Source organism: Aegilops tauschii, unplaced genomic scaffold (genome assembly GCF_002575655.3).
Source record: "Aegilops tauschii subsp. strangulata cultivar AL8/78 unplaced genomic scaffold, Aet v6.0 Super-Scaffold_267, whole genome shotgun sequence".
NCBI lineage: Eukaryota > Viridiplantae > Streptophyta > Magnoliopsida > Poales > Poaceae > Aegilops > Aegilops tauschii.
Genome location: NW_027332465.1, coordinates 606,023 through 625,788, shown reverse-complemented (window position 1 = coordinate 625,788; position 19,766 = coordinate 606,023). Strand labels below are relative to the sequence as shown.

Here is a 19,766-nt window from a genome sequence, read left to right as displayed (position 1 = left end):
CCGCTCGGGAGCCTGGCCGGCGCCAGCGGCTCCATCCATCATCGCCGCCGTCTGGGGAGGGGCGCGGTCATCGGCCACGGCGTGCGGGACGGGCGCGGCGGCAGGATTCGGTGAGATATGGTTAGAGCGCTCGCGTTGCATGCTCCGCCGCCGCGCGCAGCCATGCCGCCGGTGGCCTCTCGCACCAGATCCGGGTTCAGGTCCGGCTGTAGATGCTGTAAATAAGGAGCAGAGAAGGGGTCATTTAGCAAAAATAATACTACTCCAAATGCATGGAGGGAAAGGGGAATGAGGGCGGTGGTGCAGTGTAGGTGAGGGGAGGGGAAGAAGGATGAAGGCAGGCTAGCGCACTAGAGTTACAACGACTCAACGAGTGCACGTGTCGTGTTGGGACAGAGACCCGGTGACAGCATGTCACGCCCTAAGCGACCCATCTCCTCCGCGTGTGTTTGTTTGGGTCACCGCGGACAAAAACTCCGACTCAACGCGCGATTCAAACCCAAAACGTGTCCGCTAGATGTTTACGCCGATCCATTTCTGGCCTAAATTTGGGCCTGGTTTACGTCCGCTAGATGTCCGCCACGGCCTTACATATCGGCCACCCAACCACCGCACGCGCTCATAGTAGACGCGCCCACCTACCTCGGGCCCACCTGGCAGTGGGTGAGAGTGTCGCATGCCCGTCCTTTTTAATGCAAGCGTGTGGCGGGGCCGACGTCATCCACTTCCACCGCCCGTCCACATCTGGCCACGCCTGCTCCCTCGCTGGCAATCAGAAACCCTAGCCAGCCAGCCAGATTTGGGGTTCTTCAGTGGGAAGGAGAAGGGCAAGTTTAGTGCAGGCGCGAGCTCTTCTCACGCGCCTCCTTCCCCGCCGTTGTCGGCTCGCCGTGGCTCGCCACCGCGGGAGCGGGAGCGGTTGTACATACCAGTCCACCAAGCGCAGTGGCACTGGCAGTACCGTCGCCCCCTGCAATATCCAGACATAAGCCTGTCGCACAGTTGGCATCTGGACCCACAAAGGATCCCCATTCCGGCAGTGCCGTGCTCGGGAGGGCGCATGCCGAGGATGTTCGCCGGCGACGCGAGCTCCTGACGTCGGATCAGTGCGCGACGCATGCCTACGCGCCAGACTACCCAACTAGGAGCGCTGGTTTACACTAGAACACGAGGAGGAGCGCCGCGCGCGGCATCCACATCGACCACGTTGTGCACCCTCCCCTCTCCCCCGCCTCCGCCAGACGTCTTGCCGGAGGAGGAGGAGCGCATGCGACCTACTAGGCTGTGGAGGCCGCCATGCAGCGCGCCCTGGAGGAGAGCCAGCGCGAGGAGGACACGCGCTGGGTTGGCCATGGAGGAGGCCCTCACGTTGTCCGTGGCCGCCCCGGCGACTGTGTCATCCTCCCTTCGCTGTTGCCGTCGCAGGGCGTTCCTCCCCCGAGCCGAAGCCGCAATCCACGAAGCACCAGCCGAAGGTCTACCAGTGAACCGACCAGCTCCGTGAGTGGGTCAGCGCCGCGCGTGTGGCTTGGGGGACGCCGGAGCAGGAAGCCACGTACCTCCAACAATGGACAGCGCACGCCGACGGCGAGCAGCAATTGGAGCTGGAGCGTCGCTTGGCGCGGGAGGCGGAGGAGGAGCGCGCCCATGCAGTAGCAGTGCATCCACCACCCCCATAGCCAGCGGGACAGACGGTGGAGGCAGCGCGTGCGCCGTGGGATACCACCTTTCCCTGGGCTGGAGCCGGTGTTCATCGACCTCACCGGCCCCGGGGAAAAGGACGACGCATGGGCGACAAATGTTTAAGTGACGAAGCAAACTTTTTTTCAAATTTTATTAATGTTTAAGTGAACTTTGGGCGACAAATGTTTAAGTGGACTTTGGGCGACATGTTTATTGGCCATTTATGTTTAATCATGCGTATTTTCCCACCCGTTGAGTGCACCAGCCGACCCAAATAAAAAAATGGGCGCGCCCGTCGTGTACATTTGGGTCACCGTATTGGAGTTGCTCTAACATGGTCGTTGGATTGTAAGTCAGAGAGAGAGAGATGGGGGGACAGTACCAGATCGAAAGCAAAACGTAGCCAAGCTGCGAAAAATCCATGGACGGCGGCTCAGATCCCGCGCCGGCCCGACCAAGCCCTCGACCGGAGCGCACCACGGGCCCCGCCGCTCGGTCCCCAGCCCGCACGGCCGCAGACGCCCCCCGCATCGGCGGCAGCCCCGAGGGGCCTCCGAGCCAATGCGCGGTCCGGCGCGGCGACCCGGCGCGTCCGCAGCTCGGGAGCCTGGCCGGCGCCAGCGGCTCCCTCCATCATCGCCGCCGTCTGGGGAGGGGCGCGGTCATCAGCCACGGCGTGCGGGATGGGCGCGGCGACAGGATTCGGTGAGATATGGTTTAATCATGCGTATTTTCCCACCCGTTGAGTGCACCAGCCGACCCAAATAAAAAAATGGGCGCGCCCGTCGTGTACATTTGGGTCACCGTATTGGAGTTGCTCTAACATGGTCGTTGGATTGTAAGTCAGAGAGAGAGAGAGATGGGGGGACAGTACCAGATCGAAAGCAAAACGTAGCCAAGCTGCGAAAAATCCATGGACGGCGGCTCAGATCCCGCGCCGGCCCGACCAAGCCCTCGACCGGAGCGCACCACGGGCCCCGCCGCTCGGTCCCCAGCCCGCACGGCCGCAGACGCCCCCCGCATCGGCGGCAGCCCCGAGGGGCCTCCGAGCCAATGCGCGGTCCGGCGCGGCGACCCGGCGCGTCCGCAGCTCGGGAGCCTGGCCGGCGCCAGCAGCTCCCTCCATCATCACCGCCGTCTGGGGAGGGGCGCGGTCATCGGCCACGGCGTGCGGGACGGGCGCGGCGGCAGGATTCGGTGAGATATGGTTAGAGCGCTCGTGTTGCATGCTCCGCCGCCGCGCGCAGCCATGCCCATGCCGCCGGTGGCCTCTCGCAACCGGACTGGTCCGAGGTAGCTGGCTAGCTAGGGTTCGGCGCCGGCGGGAGAAGATCGCTCCAGATCCGGGTCCAGGTTCGGCTGTAGATAGATGCTGTAAATAAGGACCAGAGAAGGGGTCATTTAGCAAAAATAATACTACTCCGATGCACGGAGGGGAAGGGGAACGAGAGCGGGGCAGTTGTAGACTAGCCACAGTGGGAGTAACTTCAGCAGTAACATTGAGTCCAACTCAGCAAATTTACTTATGTGGCAATGAGTTAATAAGGAGAGAGGTAGTTTGAGTAACTTAGCTAGTTACTGTAACATCACATGTTCCAATGCAATATGAGTTTATAACCTAATAAATGAGGCTTTGCATTTTACCATACTTATGTTACTACCCACTATGAAGGTAGTAACATAGTCTAGGGATATGTGTATGTTACTAGTGTATGTTACTCTCCATTGTGGCTGGTCGTAGGCTGTACTAGGTGAGGTGAGGGAAGAAGGATGAAATGAAAGGCACCTTCAGCCCTTGAAGGGAGGGGAGGGGAGGGCACACGCATGCGGGTGGAGTTGGACAGAGTGCACGTGTCCTCTTGTGTCGTGACGGTGCATTTTCTTGAGGGTCTCTTCTCAAATAAAATAATAGTAAAAAGTAGAGACAATAACAATGACGTGGCTCGCTGGCGCACGGGCGCCCGATCGCAGCACCGAGCGCTCTCCCAGAAAAGGAAGGAGCGGCCCCCGCGCGCGACCAGACAGCCAAAAAAGGAAAGGAGCCCCCCCACCCCCCCCCCCCCCCCCCCCGCGCGCGCGAAATCGACCTATCCAAGCCCGCGCGAATCACGGGTGGATCGCGCGCGCCCCGATCACACCTGGTCCCCCCCGGCCCCCGCTTCGTCGTACCTATCGTCGCCCAAGCTTCGGTCCCCACCCCCTCCCTGCACCCCCTCCCACGCTCCCTTGCAGACGCCTCACGCAACCCCCTCCTCCCTTTTCCTTGAAGGACAAGCCCACACAAGGGTCCCCTTCTTCCTCCTTGCTCCTCCTTTCTTCCTCTAAACAAGATCTGCCCCATCTATGGCGTCTTGAAGAACAAAGCCGACGCAGGAACACCTCCTTCCTCCTCCTTGCTCCAAAAACCAGATCTGGAGAGAAAAAAAGAGACCTACCTCCCCCCAAAAAGGTAAGAACCACCTCCACCCGACTCCTCTCTCTCTTCCCTACTCAACCACCCCAGCCCTTCCCTGCTTGAACATCAACTAGTCCAGTTTTTAGTTCGTTCTTTTGATCTGGTGAAAAAGCAACTTGTAGACCACTTTGAGCCAACCCTATGTATGGCATGCATCTTGAGCAACTGTTATGATACAAAAAAGCAACACCAGTACAAAAATAGGGCAACTCTAGTGCGAAACAAAATGCAGGACCATTGCACAGTTTTGCAGGTGCATTGCAACACCAAAACATAATTTCTCTATATTGTATGCATTGAAACCTGCTTGGCTTTCTTTCCTATCCTAGTATAAGGTGCTTGGGGTTCATGAGCGACCCTGATCAGGAAACAAACCTGACAACTAGAACAGTTAACTGAAGCAACTATCTTCATTTTTGAAGCAACTCTGGTAAAGAAAGAGCTATGCAAGCGTAGTTGTTCAGAAATTCTAGAGTTGCCTCTACCAGATGTAAGAACATGACAACTCTAGTACTAAAACACATGCAACTTCCCTGTGCATTAAAGCATGTACTATCAACAACATAAAACTCATGTTATAAGCAAGGGTAGAAAGTATTAACTTGCATTTGTTAACACACAACTTTTGCCATATCAGTATGGTTCTCGCTAAAAAAGACACAAACGACAAACGCACAAAACAAATGACACGTGATAAACAGATTCGAACAATCCCACACTAAGATACTCTGCTACATTCCATATGGTCTCACTAAAAAAATAAAAAAGACATAAACTACACCAAATGATAGGCCTCCTGCTCCTGGTAAGCTCTCCGTCACATATGCACATTGTTTCCCATCATCAAAAGTTGTAATCTGCTGCTGAAAAAAGGCACAAATGAATCAGCGCATGTCATGTAAAACAAATCTTTGCTGCTATATATGTGTGTCATACTGGTAAAAACATAAAACATATAAGAAAAAAAAGAAGAAACAAGAAACTTTTGAGAAAAAAGAAGATAGAAATTGCCTCTGTTTACTTTATAGTTGCCCAAACAAGTGTTTATAGTTGCTCCTTTATATTCTACAACTAGTTTGTTCAAAAAGGTCGTGCTTGCTTTTGTGGTGGGCTAACACACAATTTGTTGCAGGTTGATTGTTCATGATGATTGATCTGAATGAACCACCACTTGACGTAGAGTCCATCAACATTTCAGTCGAGTTGGGTGCACCCTTCTTACATGCAGGGGATGAGCAGGAGCACAACATTTGGAGGAGGAGGTTGGTGAGTCTCCTGACCCCAACGTTGGCTCTAACACTACTCATGTCCCGGACAATCGTGTTGCCGCTCCCCCACCTATGGTTGCTCCTGCTAATGCTTTAGTTCATGAGGCACATGAGTTGGAAGACGAAGAAGCTGGGTCACAGCCAGAACAACCTTATGTTGGCTTGCGCTTCGACACATTAGAGGATGCGAAGTAGGGCTTTTCAATCAAGTCAAATACGTCTTACAGGTCGGCCTACACAGGCGTGCTGGAAAAACAGCAATTCTGCTGTAACCAGTTCCGCAAACCAGTAGAGAGGGTTGGGATCCCGGATGTTGCCTCGTCAAGAAAAAACACTACATGCCTGAGTTCACCTGAACAAGATGTTGAAGAGGATGCCGAGGAACACACTTTCAAGAAGAAGAGGAAGCGAGAAACTGTGAAGCAAACAAAATGTCGTGCTAAGATGGTGGTGAAGCTTAAAGATGACAGATGGGAGATTATCACTTTTATTGCAGATCACAACCATCCACTGATTGACAAGCCATCGCTTTCGAAATACCTCCGTTCTCACCAAGGCATCCCGCCGGAACAGAAAAAAATTCTGACTCACCTAAACGACTTCAACTTGACGGCAGGTACAACTCACATTGGATTAAATCTTTTTACCACAGAATTGTTACTTATTCCTGCATCAAGTACTTTGACCTGAGCCAACTATGTTCATTTTTTATGCAACTATGTTCATTTTTTGTGCAACTCTGGTAATTAAAAAAAGCATGACCCAAGCAGAAAACCTTGGTGTTTCCTATTCCTACCTCAACTACTTGGATTTCTTTCCTATCCTAGTATAAGGTGCTTAGGATTCATGGGCAACCCTGATCAGGGAGAAAAACTGGCAACTTGAACAGTAAACTGAGGCAACTATGTTCATTTTCCGTGCAACTCTGATAAATAAATAAATAAGACATCACCTAGCAGAAAAATAAAACTTGGTGGGATACAGGCTTGGTTCTTGTTCTACTTATGCATAATTGTTACTTTATGTTCTCTATAAAAACAAGTTGCTCGCTGCATTGTGGTTAGTTAGTCCTGAAAAACACAAGTTTCTGTTTTTTTATGGCAGGAAAGATGATGATGTTAATGTCATCATACTACGGCTCGGAGTTTATTGTTCCGTACACAGCTAAAGCCATCCATAACCACTGTTCGAAGGTCAATGCCCCAACTAAAGACATTGACATTGAAGAAACACTAAACTACTTTTGCAAGGTGATGGAAAACGACCCACGATTCTTCTTTAAATGCAAGACAGATGCGGAAGGCGAGACAGAAAACTTGTTTTGGGTGGATGGTGTGGCACGGAAAGCATACGCGGAGGCTTATCATGATTGCGTATCATTTGATGCAACTTATCTCACGAACATGTACAATATGCCGTTTGCCCCTTCATTGGCATCAACAGACATGGGCAGTCAATTATGCTTGGGTGTGGATTTGTCCCGCAGGAACTAGCCTCAAGTTATTGTTGGGGAAGTAGTAATTTCAAAAAAAATCCTACGCACACGCAAGAACATGGTGATGCATAGCAACGAGAGGCGAGAGTGTTGTCTACGTACCCTCGTAGACCGTAAGCGGAAGCGTTTTATCAACGCGGTTGATGTAGTCGTACACCTTCACGATCCGTCCCGATCAAGTACCGAACATACGACACCTCCGCGTTCAGCACACGTTCAGCTCGATGACGTCCTCGCCTTCTTGATCCAGCAAGAGGGGCGAAGTAGTAGATGAGTTCCGGGAGCACGACGGTGTGGTGACGGTGTTGGTGAAGAACAATCTCCGCAGGGCTTCGACTAAGCACTACGAAAACTATGACGGAGGATAAACTAGAGGGGACGGGGTAGCCGGCACATGGCTTGGTGTTTCTTGATGTGTCTTGGGTGCTAGCCCTACCCCTCTATTTATATGTTGAGCCTTGGGGTCGAAACTTGGAGTAAAAGCCTCCACAAAGTCGGTTTCACCCGAAAGGCAAGAGTCCTTCTCGGACTCCAGGGCCAGACGCCAGGGTCCCTGGCGTCTGGACCCTGGACTCTGCAAAACTTCCTTTTGCGCTTTCCAAAAACCTTGTGGGCTTTCCCCTTTGGCCCAAATAAAGTGTTCTCGTACCCAAACATTTCGGGAAACATCCGGAACCCCTTCCGGAGACCAAACACTATTATCCCATATATCAATCTTTATCTCCGGACCATTCCGGAGTTCCTCGTCATGTCCGTGATCTTATCCGGAACTCCGAACAACATTCGGTCACCAACATACATAACTCATATAATACTTTATCATCAACGAACGTTAAGCGTGCGGACCCTACGGGTTCGAGAACTATGTAGACATGATCGAGACACTTCTCTGGTCAATAACCAATAGCGGAACCTGGATGCCCATATTGGCTCCTACATATTCTACGAAGATCTTTATCAATCGAACCGCATAACAACATACGTTGTTCCTTTTGTCATCGGTATGTTACTTGCCCGAGATTCGATCGTCGGTATCTCAATATCTAGTTCAATCTCGTTACCGGCAAGTCTCTTTACTCGTTCTATAATGCATCATCCCGTAACTAACTCATTAGTCACATTGCTTGTAAGGCTTATAGTGATGTGCATTACCGAGAGGGCCCAGAGATACCTCTCCGACAATCAGAGTGACAAATCCTAATCTCGATCTATGCCAACTCAACAAGTACCATCGGAGACACCTGTAGAGCACCTTTATAATCACCCAATTACGTTGTGACATTTGGTAGCACACAAAGTGTTCCTCCGGTATTCTGGAGTTGCATAATCTCATAGTCATAGGAACATGTATAAGTCATGAAGAAAGCAATAGCAGTAACTAAACGATCAAGTGCTAAGCTAACGGAATGGGTCAAGTCAATCACATCATTCTCCTAATGATGTGATCCCGTTAATCAAATGACAACTCATGTCCATGGCTAGGAAACTTAACCATCTTTGATTAACGAGCTAGTCAAGTAGAGGCATACTAGTGACACTCTGTTTGTCTATGTATTCACACATGTACTAAGTTTCCGGTTAATACAATTCTAGCATGAATAATAAACATTTATGATGATATGAGGAAATAAATAATAACTTTATTATTGCCTCTAGGGCATATTTCCTTCAGTCTCCCACTTGCACTAGAGTCAATAATCTAGATCACATCGCCATGTGATTTAACATCAATAGTTCACATCACCATGTGATTAACACCCATAGTTCACATCATCATGTGACCAACACCCAAAGGGCCGGTTTACTAGAGTCAATAATCTAGTTCATGTCGCTGTGTGATTAATACCCAAAGAGTACTAAGGTGTGATCATGTTTTGCTTGTGAGAGAAATTTAGTCAACGGGTCTGCTACATTCAGATCCGTATGTATTTTGCAAATTTCTATGTCTACAATGCTCTGCACTGAGCTACTTTAGCTAATTGCTCCCACTTTCAATATGTATCCAGATTGAGACTTGGAGTCATCTGGATCAGTGTCAAAACTTGCATCGACCTAACCCTTTATGACGAACCTTTTGTTACCTCCATAATCAAGAAACATATCCTTATTCGACTAAGGATAATTTTGACCCCTGTCCAGTGATCTACTCCTAGATCACTATTGTACTCCCTTGTCAAACTCAGTGTAGGGTATACAATAGGTCTGGTACACATCATGGCATACTTTATAGAACCTATGGCTGAGGCATAGGGAATGACTTTCATTCTCTCTCTATCTTCTGCCGTGGTCGGGCTTTGAGTCTTACTCAATTTCACACCTTGTAACACAGGCAAGAACTCGTTCTTTGACTGTTCCATTTTGAACTACTGCAAAATCTTGTCAAGGTATGTACTCATTGAAAAAACTTATCAAGCGTCTTGATCTATCTCTATAGATCTTGATGCTCAATATGTAAGCAGCTTCACCGAGGTCTTTCTTTGAAAAACTCCTTTCAAACACTCCTTTATGCTTTCCAGAAAATTCTACATCATTTCCGATCGACAATATGCCATTCACATATACTTATCAGAAAGGCTGTAGTGCTCCCACTCACTTTCTTGTAAATACAGGATTCACCGCAAGTCTGTATAAAACTATATGCTTTGATCACATTATCAAAGCGTACATTCCAACTACGAAATGCTTGCACTAGTCCATAAATGGATCATTGGTGCTTACACACTTTGTTAGCATATTTTGGATTGACAAAACCTTCTCGTTGCATCATATACAACTCTTCTTTAAGAAATCCATTAAGGAATACAGTTTTGACATCCATTTGCCAAATTTCATAAAATGTGGAAATTGCTAACATGATTCAGACGGACTTTTAAGCATCGATACAAGTGAGAAAATCTCATTGTAGTCAACACCTTGAACTTGTCGAAAACCTTTTGCGACAATTCGAGCTTTGTAGATAGTAACACTACTATTAGCGTGCGTCTTCCTCTTGAAGATCCATTTTATACTCTATGGCTTGCCGATCATCGAGCGAGTCAACCAAAGTCCATATTTTGTTCTCATACATGGATCCCATCTCAGATTTCTTGGCCTCAAGCCATTTCGCGGAATCTGGGCTCATCATCGCTTCCTCATAGTTCGTAGGTTCGTCATGGTCAAGTAACATGACCTCCAGAATAGGATTCTGTACCACTCTGGTGTGGACCTTACTCTGGTTGACCTACGAGGTTCGATAGTAACTTGATCTGAAGTTACATGATCATCATCATTAGCTTCCTCACTAATTGGTGTAGGAGTCACAGGAACAGATTTCTGTGATGAACTACTTTACAATAAGGGAGTAGGTACAGTTACCTCATCAAGTTCTACTTTCCTCCCACTCACTTCTTTCGAGAGAAACTCCTTCTCCAGAAAGGATACACTCTTAGCAACAAAGATCTTGCCTTCGGATCTGTGATAGAAGGTGTACCCAACAGTCTCCTTTGGGTATCCTATGAAGACACAATTCTCAGATTTGGGTTTGAGCTTATCAGGATGAAACTTTTTCATATAAGCATCACTACCCCAAACTTTAAAAATGACAACTTTGGTTTCTTGCCAAACCACAGTTCATATGGTGTCGTCTCAACGGATTTGGATGGTGCCCTATTTAACGTGAATGCAGCTGTCTCTAATGCATAACCCCAAAATGATAGTGGTAAATCGGTAAGAGACATCATAGATTGCACCATATCTAATAAAGTACGGTTACGATGTTCGGACACACCATTACGTTGTGGTGTTCCAGGTGGCGTGAGTTGCGAAACTATTCTGCATTGTTTCAAATGAAGACCAAACTCGTAACTCAAATATTCTCCTCCACGATCAGATCGTAGAAACTTTATTTTTATTGTTACGATGATTTTCCACTTCACTCTGAAATTATATGAACTTTTCAAATGTTTCAGACTTATGTTTCATCAAGTAGATATACCCATATCTGCTCAAATCATCTGTGAAGGTCAGAAAATAACGATACCCGCCGCGAGCCTCAATATTCATCAGACCACATACATTAGTGTGGATGATTTCCAACAAATCTGTTGCTCACTCCATTGTTCTAGAGAACGGCATTTTAGTCATCTTGCCCAAGAGGCATTGTCGTGGAATTGTCACGGCAGATGTCCTAGTGTGAGGACTTAGTCGTGAGGCCAACACATCTATGTGGTAGCTTGAGAGGGGTTGAGCGGAATCGAGAGACGCAACACAAGACAAGGATTTAGACAGCTTCGGGCCCCGGGAAACATCATCCGGTAACAACCCTACATGTTGTTTTGAGGCTAGGTCTCATTATCATCACGAGGGAGTCGCCGTAAACCGGCTGTCCTAGTTATGTCTAGCCCTAAGGTTATCCTCCTCCCCTCTTGGGGTGCCCTGCCCCTCCTTATATATGTTGAAGGGGCGGGTTACATGTAGAGTCCAACTCGGATTAAGACTTAAACTATTCTGACTTCTCTTCATGGGCTTAACGTCTTGGGCTTCATAACGTCTCGGGCTTCATAACCCCAGGCGACTCTATCTGCCGGGTTATGACTGTCAACCAGTTATCACTGTCCGCCGGGTTATGACTGTCTGTCGGTTTATGATGGTCTGCCGGTTTATGATGGTCTGCCGGGTTATGACTTCCTGCCGGTTTATGATCTGACTTAACATCTGTCGGGTTATCATCTGACTTAACACCTGCCGGGTTATCATCTGACTTAACACCTGTCGGGTTATCATCTGACTTAACACCTGCCGGTTTACCAGGTCCCGCGGGGTTATAACTCCGGCCGGGTCATACCGCAGGGTATATCCCCGACATTAGCCCCCAGTTTAATTTGGATTTATCCATGTTAAACTGATCCTGATCATCCTTAAGTCCTTGTCACTTCCTTCTTCTAGAAAATCCGGGTCAATAGGCCAGCTTCATAATCAATTTGCTGACATTGGTTTGTCACAGAGAAATATTGTGAAGAATAATTCATTTGACTCAGCTCCCAATGCTTAACAAAAATATTGGTCTTTGAAATACTCATCTGATCTTCAGCCGGTTTAAGAATGTAGAACTTGCCGGTTTAAGAATGTAGAACTTGCCGGTTTAAGAATGCAGAACTTGCCGGTTTAAGAATGTAGAACTTGCCGGTTTATCATTGTCGGTTTACAAATATTGATGGCACCGAGTCATAATTGTAGTTAACATCAAGCTTGAAAATATACCTCTTATATGCCTATCACTTGTAGCCCCCAAGTCTTAAGAAGGTAGCATAGCAACAGCTTAAGACTTGCTTCAATATAAATATCACAATCTTGAAGAAATCCGATTTGTTCATCCCAGTCATTAGTCATAAACTGAGTATTCCATATATGTAGCCCCCAAGTGCCGGGTTGTCATACTTGCAGCAACCTGGGACTTGTAATTACCTGATGCTCATAAAAACTTCAACCAGTGTAGCCCCCAAGGGCCGGGTCATTATGCAATAATGAGCAAGGACTTTGTAAATATAATCATGTAAACTTTGAACAACAACGTGTATCCCCAAAGGACCGGCTCAGTAAGATAATATTGAGCTGGGACTTGATATATACTTCAATGAAAATAACATCATATGATGTAACCCCCATCATGGGGCTTGAACCCACGTCCACAAGGTTAACAGCCTTGTGCTTTACCAACTGAGCAGTGGACCCTTCAATATAATGGATTAAAAGCTTTGTACCTTGAATTGTTGACAGGAGCAATTGGTAGCCCCCAAGGGCCGGCTCATTACGATGTGATGAGTCGGGTCTTCAATAAGGTGAGCAAACAATGACTTTGCATTAGCCCCCAAGTATCATGGTGCATGCTTGCAGCGACATGAGACTTGCATTTTTGATGTAATCTCAACTAGAATAATGTAGCCCCTAAGTGCCGGGTCGTAAGCCTGCAGTGACTTGGGACTATTCCTTCCATTGTAGAATAAATTATATCCATTGCGCAGAAGCGACTTTGAAAACCTCAATCATAATATTGGTTATTGATAACCATAATAAAAATCCAGCCGTGTTGGCTATTAAAGATTTGAATAATATAACCTGGTTTGAAAACCGATTCCTGCCATATAAACCGGTATATCCGTGCCCATATGATACATGCTATGATGTGTAATGATGATGCAATGTATGACGCAATATATGATGATGTATGTGTATGATCAAGAGGGTTTAAGCTATGGTTCGGATATGACCAGAGCCCCCAAGTAGTCATAATTGTGGCATTGCGCCGATCAAGAGGTGTAGCTATGGTTCGAATACGACCAAGCCCCCAAGTGATTTCCCTGGTGCCCTTATGCCTATCAAGAGGTGTAACTATGGTTCGAACCCATAGCCCCCAAGTGATTTCCCTGGTGGCCTTTAAGCCTATCAAGAGGTGTAGCTATGGTTCGAATACGACCAAGTTCCCAAGTGATTTCCCTGGTGCCCTCATGCCTATCAAGAAGTGTGACTATGGTTCGAACATAGCCCCCAAGTGATATTGTGAGTTGTGCTCAAGGGATACCCATGTTTGAGTTGTGCTGTGCAGCAGACTCTCTTTGGCCCCTTATGATTATATTGGCTTGATAGCCGGATTACCGAAGTAACCAGAGCTGTGCTCTTATGATAATATTGGCTTGATAGCCGGATCAATGGGCAATCATAACTTTGCTCTATAAAGCAGAAGCCCCTATTTGATCTATAATATGATAAGCCAATAAGGCAGGATACCCATGTTTGAACCGCGCATCATGGCAACAGATCCTCTTCGGCAACCATAACTTTTTGCAAGAGATAAATTCTTCTTGAACCGAGATTTTTGAACCGGATATTGAGAGCGTCAGAGCTTTGCAAGAGATAGTTTCCTTTTAAACCGGATTTGAACCAGATACTAAGGGCTTCAGCGCTGTGTGGGAGACGGGATTTCCCTTAAATCGGACTATAAACCGCATGCATCATTGTGAGCCGGAATATTCCCGACAGCCTTTAAATTGTCATCAATATAACAGTAGCCTCCGGGACCGGGTTATCTTTCCCTTCAACGTCTTTGGGCACTTTGAACTTGCTGAAACTGGCAAGACTTGCCGAATCATATGATCGTAGCCCCCGAGTCTTAAGATGACTCAAGGAGTTGTCTTGAGATTCTCCGTACTTTGACCATAGCAGAAGGTACATATCATTGGTGTTGATAGCGCAATGTGAATCCACAGAAGGTTGAGGTAACTGTGGCGGGTTATAAATGATCCCTTACGAGCCGTGTCAGCAACTCGGCCACTGGTTCATTCCAACTGGTTGTTTGAAGTTAACCAAACTGTAGTGGCAGCGATTTGTGCGCATGTCCATTGAGCCATCCAGCGCAGACGGCGGCTGAATGATAATTTGCCTCCAATTTGTTGGAAGAAAAACCGGGCTACCCAAGTAGTGACTTGCTCATACTCAATAAATGTAACATCCCAAAATTTCAATTTGGAATGTTATACATTAGATCATCATTGCATAGCATATTTTATTGCATGTTGGCAAAATCATCGAAAATCCTAAGCAACTCAAGGACCCTCGGAGAGAGTTGGGGATTTTTCGCGGTTTTCATATTTGATTTTTATCAAATAATGAAACGAGGATTTTTTTGGTTTTAATTTATTTTTCTCTCCGAAAAATATTTCATATTAAAATATACGAGAGGAGAAAATATGACTTCTCCAAAATAATTGAAATATTGGAGGAAAAATATTAAAATCAAATATTTGATTTTATTCGGATTTTATTTGCAATTTTATTTGCATTAGAAAAATTGCACGTTTTCAAAAACTGCATTTTTGGGCCAAGAAAATGTTCATCTCGTTCTAATTATTTTAATTAGACGGCGAAAATTTGTTTTGGCATTTTTGGATTTTTATTTATTTTTCTATGATTTTCTTTAGGTTCGGCGAAATTATTTAAAAAAAATCCCTCGAGCGCCGACTGGGCCGAAGCCCAGCCGAGCGGCCCAGCCCACCCCGCCGCCGTCTCCCTCCTGGAGACTGCGCCGCCGCCCGAGTCCGGCTCGAGGCCGACTCCCGCCGCCTTGGCCCCTCCCCCACGGCAACACCCCCCCACCTATAAGTACCCCGCCCCGCCGCCACCTCCCCCAGACCCGAAGCCGCCGGAGCCGAGCCGCACGACCCCGCCGCCGAGAGGAGCCGCCGCCCGGAGCCCTGAACGCCGCCGCCCGCCGCCCCTCGACGTCGCCCGTCCCCTCCCCGAGCCCCGCTGCCCCTCGCCGCACCCCTACGACCCCGCCGGAGCCCGTCCCGAGCCTCGCCGGAGGTTAGCCGCCGCCGCCGTCCGTTTTTTTTTCAAAAAAACCGTTCGGTTTATTTTTTTCCGAAACCCTAGGTTTATTTTTTTATAGATCGGTTTATTTTTTTCTTTGGTTTAGTTAGTTAGTGAACGTTCGCCGATCCGTTCGTTTTAACGAACGTGTTCGCCGGTTAGTCGCAGTTAACGAACGTCCATTCGTTTAACTGTTCGTCAGTTTTCTTTTTTGTCGGTTTTTCCGCGATTATTCCAGATCGCGATTTCTGATCTGATTTTTGTTCTGGTATATCTTTTAGCTCGTTTATCGGAATCAGGTGATTCAAGCGCCTAGAGTTTCGTCTCGAAATTCTCTTTCTATCTAACGTACTCAAACAAGTTTTTGCTACTGTAAAATTTGACTTAGATCCAGATTAGTAAACGAAGATTGTTTCTTTCGCCGTTTGACTTTCGTTGCTTCGTTTGATTTGATTCTTTTTGCAAACCGGAGTTCTTAAGTTGAACTTTCTGGTTAGATCTTTATTTGAGTTTTACATGTGCATTAGATGAGTGCTTATTGTATGCTTGTTTGTTTGCGATAGAGTACCCGGAGTGCGCCGCTTTCTACTTCGAATCTCTAGGTTTCACGGATCATCAGCAAGGCAAGTAACACTTTGATCATACCTCTTTACTACCCAGTTTTATTGCATTAGACCAATCCTCAAACATTGCATGATTAGGATCTAATTAAATTGTGGGTATTGGGAAGTAGTTGAGGTAGTACCTATCACCTGTTTATTATCAAACCCTTGGGAGTTACTTCTACGTTGCTCATATTACTATGCTATGCTAGTAGACGTGGATTGGGTTTGAGTGTTACCATGACAGATGTGAGATTGTTAATTAATGGTTAACCTTAAGGTGGCAACTAAAACTCACATCTGGGTGGATTGAGGTACCTGCGTATTCCAGGATTGCCTGTTTTTCTTTTGGACCGCCACCCAGGTTCAAAGGGATCATGAGATTATTCATGCTAGAAACTTCCGTGTGCAGCCACAAGTTATTATGGGCTCTAGCATAGTTGATTAAGTTGTGTGAGCTCTTGAAGAGGTAGACTAGCAGATGTAGGGGTTGTAGGTGGTACTGTCTACCCGGAGTAGAGAGTTAACACTTCTGAAAGACTGTGTCTCGGTCATCCGTTTCTCAAACACCCTGAAGTGTGAGAATCCCAAGGGAGGAGATCGAGTCTTGTGGGGAAAAGTGCGCAAACCTCTGCAGAGTGTATAAACTAATCATGGTTAGCCGTGTCCCCGGTTATGGACATCTTGAGTATCTAGTACTTGGATTATCATGTGAATCTCATCATGTTACTTTAATTAATTTTGTTGGGTTAATGACGATACTTAATTGGGATTGAGAATGCTGTCAACCATTCTCAATGTTTAACAACCACCATGATAGTTAAATAAAATTTATTCCTTTGCAGTAGGGAAAAATTGGCTTTTCGCAAAACTGTAACCATAGAGCCTTCTACCAGCCATATATGCATGCAGTATAGCATTATTTTGTTCATTACCCTCTATGTGTTACATTGCCAGCATATTCCATGTGCTGACCCGTTTTCGGGCTGCAACGTTTCATGTTGCAGACTTTTCAGACGACGAGTAAGGTGCCTTAGGTCGTGGTCTTATACTTAGTGATGCCATTGGAGTTGATGGACTCACTTATCTTCCAAGTCTTCCGCTGTTATCGTTTTAGTTGGCCTTAAGCCATATTTGTCATACTTATTTCTCTCTTGAGATACTCGATGTAATAAGTGTGTGATTGCTACTCTGTTATAAATCCTCCAAGTACTGTGCGTGTCAGCATTACTGATCCAGGGATGACACTGGTGCACAGAAGCACAGACTGTTTGAGGTCTGGTCGCTACAATAAATAGCTCATGCAGACAGGTGCGGCCCGGTGTGTTGATGTAGACCAGACCGCAAGGGCGGTAGCGTAAGCATTTCCGTTGAGCATGGCAGCTGTGCAAAATGACGATGCTATGCACTCAATATCCGTGATATAACTCCACTTCGGCAGTGAATAATTGTCCTGATGTATTTGGATGATAGATGATCTTTATCGTCTGTGCCATGATCATGGAACAAACATGTTAAAAGGAGGACAATTGTTCCCGGAGGAACTTAAAGTATATTGAAAAAATAAATAAGGTGGATAGCACCTGATCTTTTCCTGGGACATCAAACCAGTCATGTCGGTCGTCGTTTTTCCAATTGATCTGAATTTTACTGCTTCCACTTTTTTTTGCATTCCCTGACTCCACGTACATCTGGTCACCATGCAATTCACTTGTATCCTAATGGAGCAGACTAGACTGCATGTCTCATCCAAGAGATAGCAATGAGCGACCTGACGCGCCTGGGAAACGGGCAGTAGAGGAAGACGATGTTCTCGGTGGTTCGTAGATGACAGCGTGAGGCGGAGACCAGGCGCAACGAGGGCGACTTGTTACGAAAACCAGGCCTGACGGTAACTCGCAGACGCTTTGAGCGCAAAACAAACCGAGACGGCGACTGAACCTGTAGTGGCTTGTAGATGGTGGTGCGAGACTGCCGGCGGGCAGAGCGAGGCGACTCTCCGTGCGGGGCGGGTCAGAAACAGAGGCGGAGTGAGGCCCAATCCAGATTGGAAACAGAAGAAGGCCAAAAGGCTCTTGGTGCGGTGGCGACTTAGAAGCAGAGTCAAATCGAAGCAGCCAGCGGATTGGTATGATACGAGTGGCCATGGAGACAGTTTGAAGGAGGGAAGCAGAGGCCTCGGCAGCGAAGGAAAGCGCCGGTGAGAGGTCGCAGTAGGCAGCTTAGCACGACCAAAACGGCGACTGGGCGGCGGGTCAGGGTGGCGCGGCCGCGCGGTGACTTGGCCCGAGGGTGAAGTAGCAGCAAAGCATAACCCGACGGCGGTTTAACAAATGCAAGCCGGAAGCGCAGAAGTCATCCAGACTGTATGCATGGATCTTTTGAGAGAGCTTGTTTCAGCAGAGGGGCACTGAGTTTCCATGGCCACAACAGAGGCGAGACCTCCTTTGAACAAGGGGCGGCTCTGTAATGGTGCAGGACGGCCGGTTCGGCAACTGACGGCCGCTTTAGCGGGTGAGAGCCGGCTCAAAGTCAGGCCGCGGCAGCTCATCGCAAGGATGGGATGGCGATGACTCGGTGCCCGGCGGGTTGCAGGGCGGGTCGATGAAGGTGCATCCGCGACAGCGGCGGGTCGGAAAGGCGCAACCATGGCCGGTTTAGCGCGACGGGTGAGAGATGCAGTCCGGCAGGCCGGATCACCGACGGAGGCGACGCGAGGCTGGGCTCGAGACCATGCTGATTTTCGGCAGAATCGGAGCACCAGGTGGCGGCTCAACATATTGGTGACGGCTCGAGACCGCACGGAGCGAGGGCGGCTCAATGGCACGTCCGCGATTTTGAGGCGGAGACGAACGACAGCTTGTAAAGGCAGAGTGAGGCTGGGGCGACTCGGCGGGCTTTCGGGTCACAGTTGTCTTGGAAAAATCCCCCCTTTTCCAATGCAGCACCGTAATCTGGCGGAAACAGGGGCGCTCGAAGGCGCAGCAGCCCGGAGATGGAGTGAACGCATGCGCGGGCAGGCTGAAAGTGAGTGGATGACAGTTCATCCGCAGCAACGGAAGCGATTTGGCGCAGACGAGGGTCACTTGGAGGCGGCGGAGGCAGGCCCGCAGCCACGGCGGCTTGGTGGCGGGCTAGCTTGGCAGCTCATGATGTAGGTGAGGCAGTTTAACGATGCCGGCTTGAGGCCGTGTCGATCGGGTTGAGCAGCGAAGTGGGCGGCTCGGAGCAGCTTGCCGGCGAGCGGCTGCAGGGGAAGTGATTCAGAGACCGGCGTGGGCGGCCAGCAGGAGTAGGCCGGCGCTGGAGTGCAGCAGCAAGCGGGCATGGGCGGGTCGACGGTAGCAGGCCGCTTGGTGCGGGGTCGACGGAAGCAGAAGGTGACCCGGCGGCGCGGCGGTTCAAAAAATGCAGCAACGACGGGTGACGTCTCAGAACGGCCATGGCGGATCGTCCAGCGGAGGCTTGCTCGGTGGCGACTCAGAGGCGTGCTCGGCGGTTCAGAGGCGGGGCCGGTTCAAGGCTGCAGGGCGAACGACAACAACAAACCCGCAGTGTAACCCGGCGGGTCAACAGAGCTGAAGCGAGATACGGTGGCGATGGCTTGTAACCGAGGCGCTATTGCTGCTGCTCGGGGTGTAGTCCGACGGGTCAACAGAACGAGTCAACAGAGGAATTCAATCCCGTGGAGAATCTGCTTCCGAGTCATGGCCCTCCCTTCTAATATATTTTTCTTTTCTTTAAAACTTGCTCTGATGATCCGCCAGCAGTACTCGATCTCTTCCAACTCGGATGGATGAAACATATCTGACCTAGTAATACTCAAGTAGTACTGGCCCTGTGGGATTCCCTCAGATGAATAGCAGCAGCGATTAAATCTCCTCGTGACTCGCCGCAACGCCGGGTCGTGTCTGGACTTG

The 19,766-nt window shown here is 48.4% G+C and overlaps 1 pseudogene; it reads left to right on the top strand.

Moving 5' to 3' along the window:
- Positions 1 to 2,596: 2,596 nt before the first annotated feature.
- LOC141028209 (protein FAR1-RELATED SEQUENCE 5-like) overlaps positions 2,597 to 19,766 on the top strand; it is a 76,540-nt pseudogene continuing 59,370 nt past the window's right edge.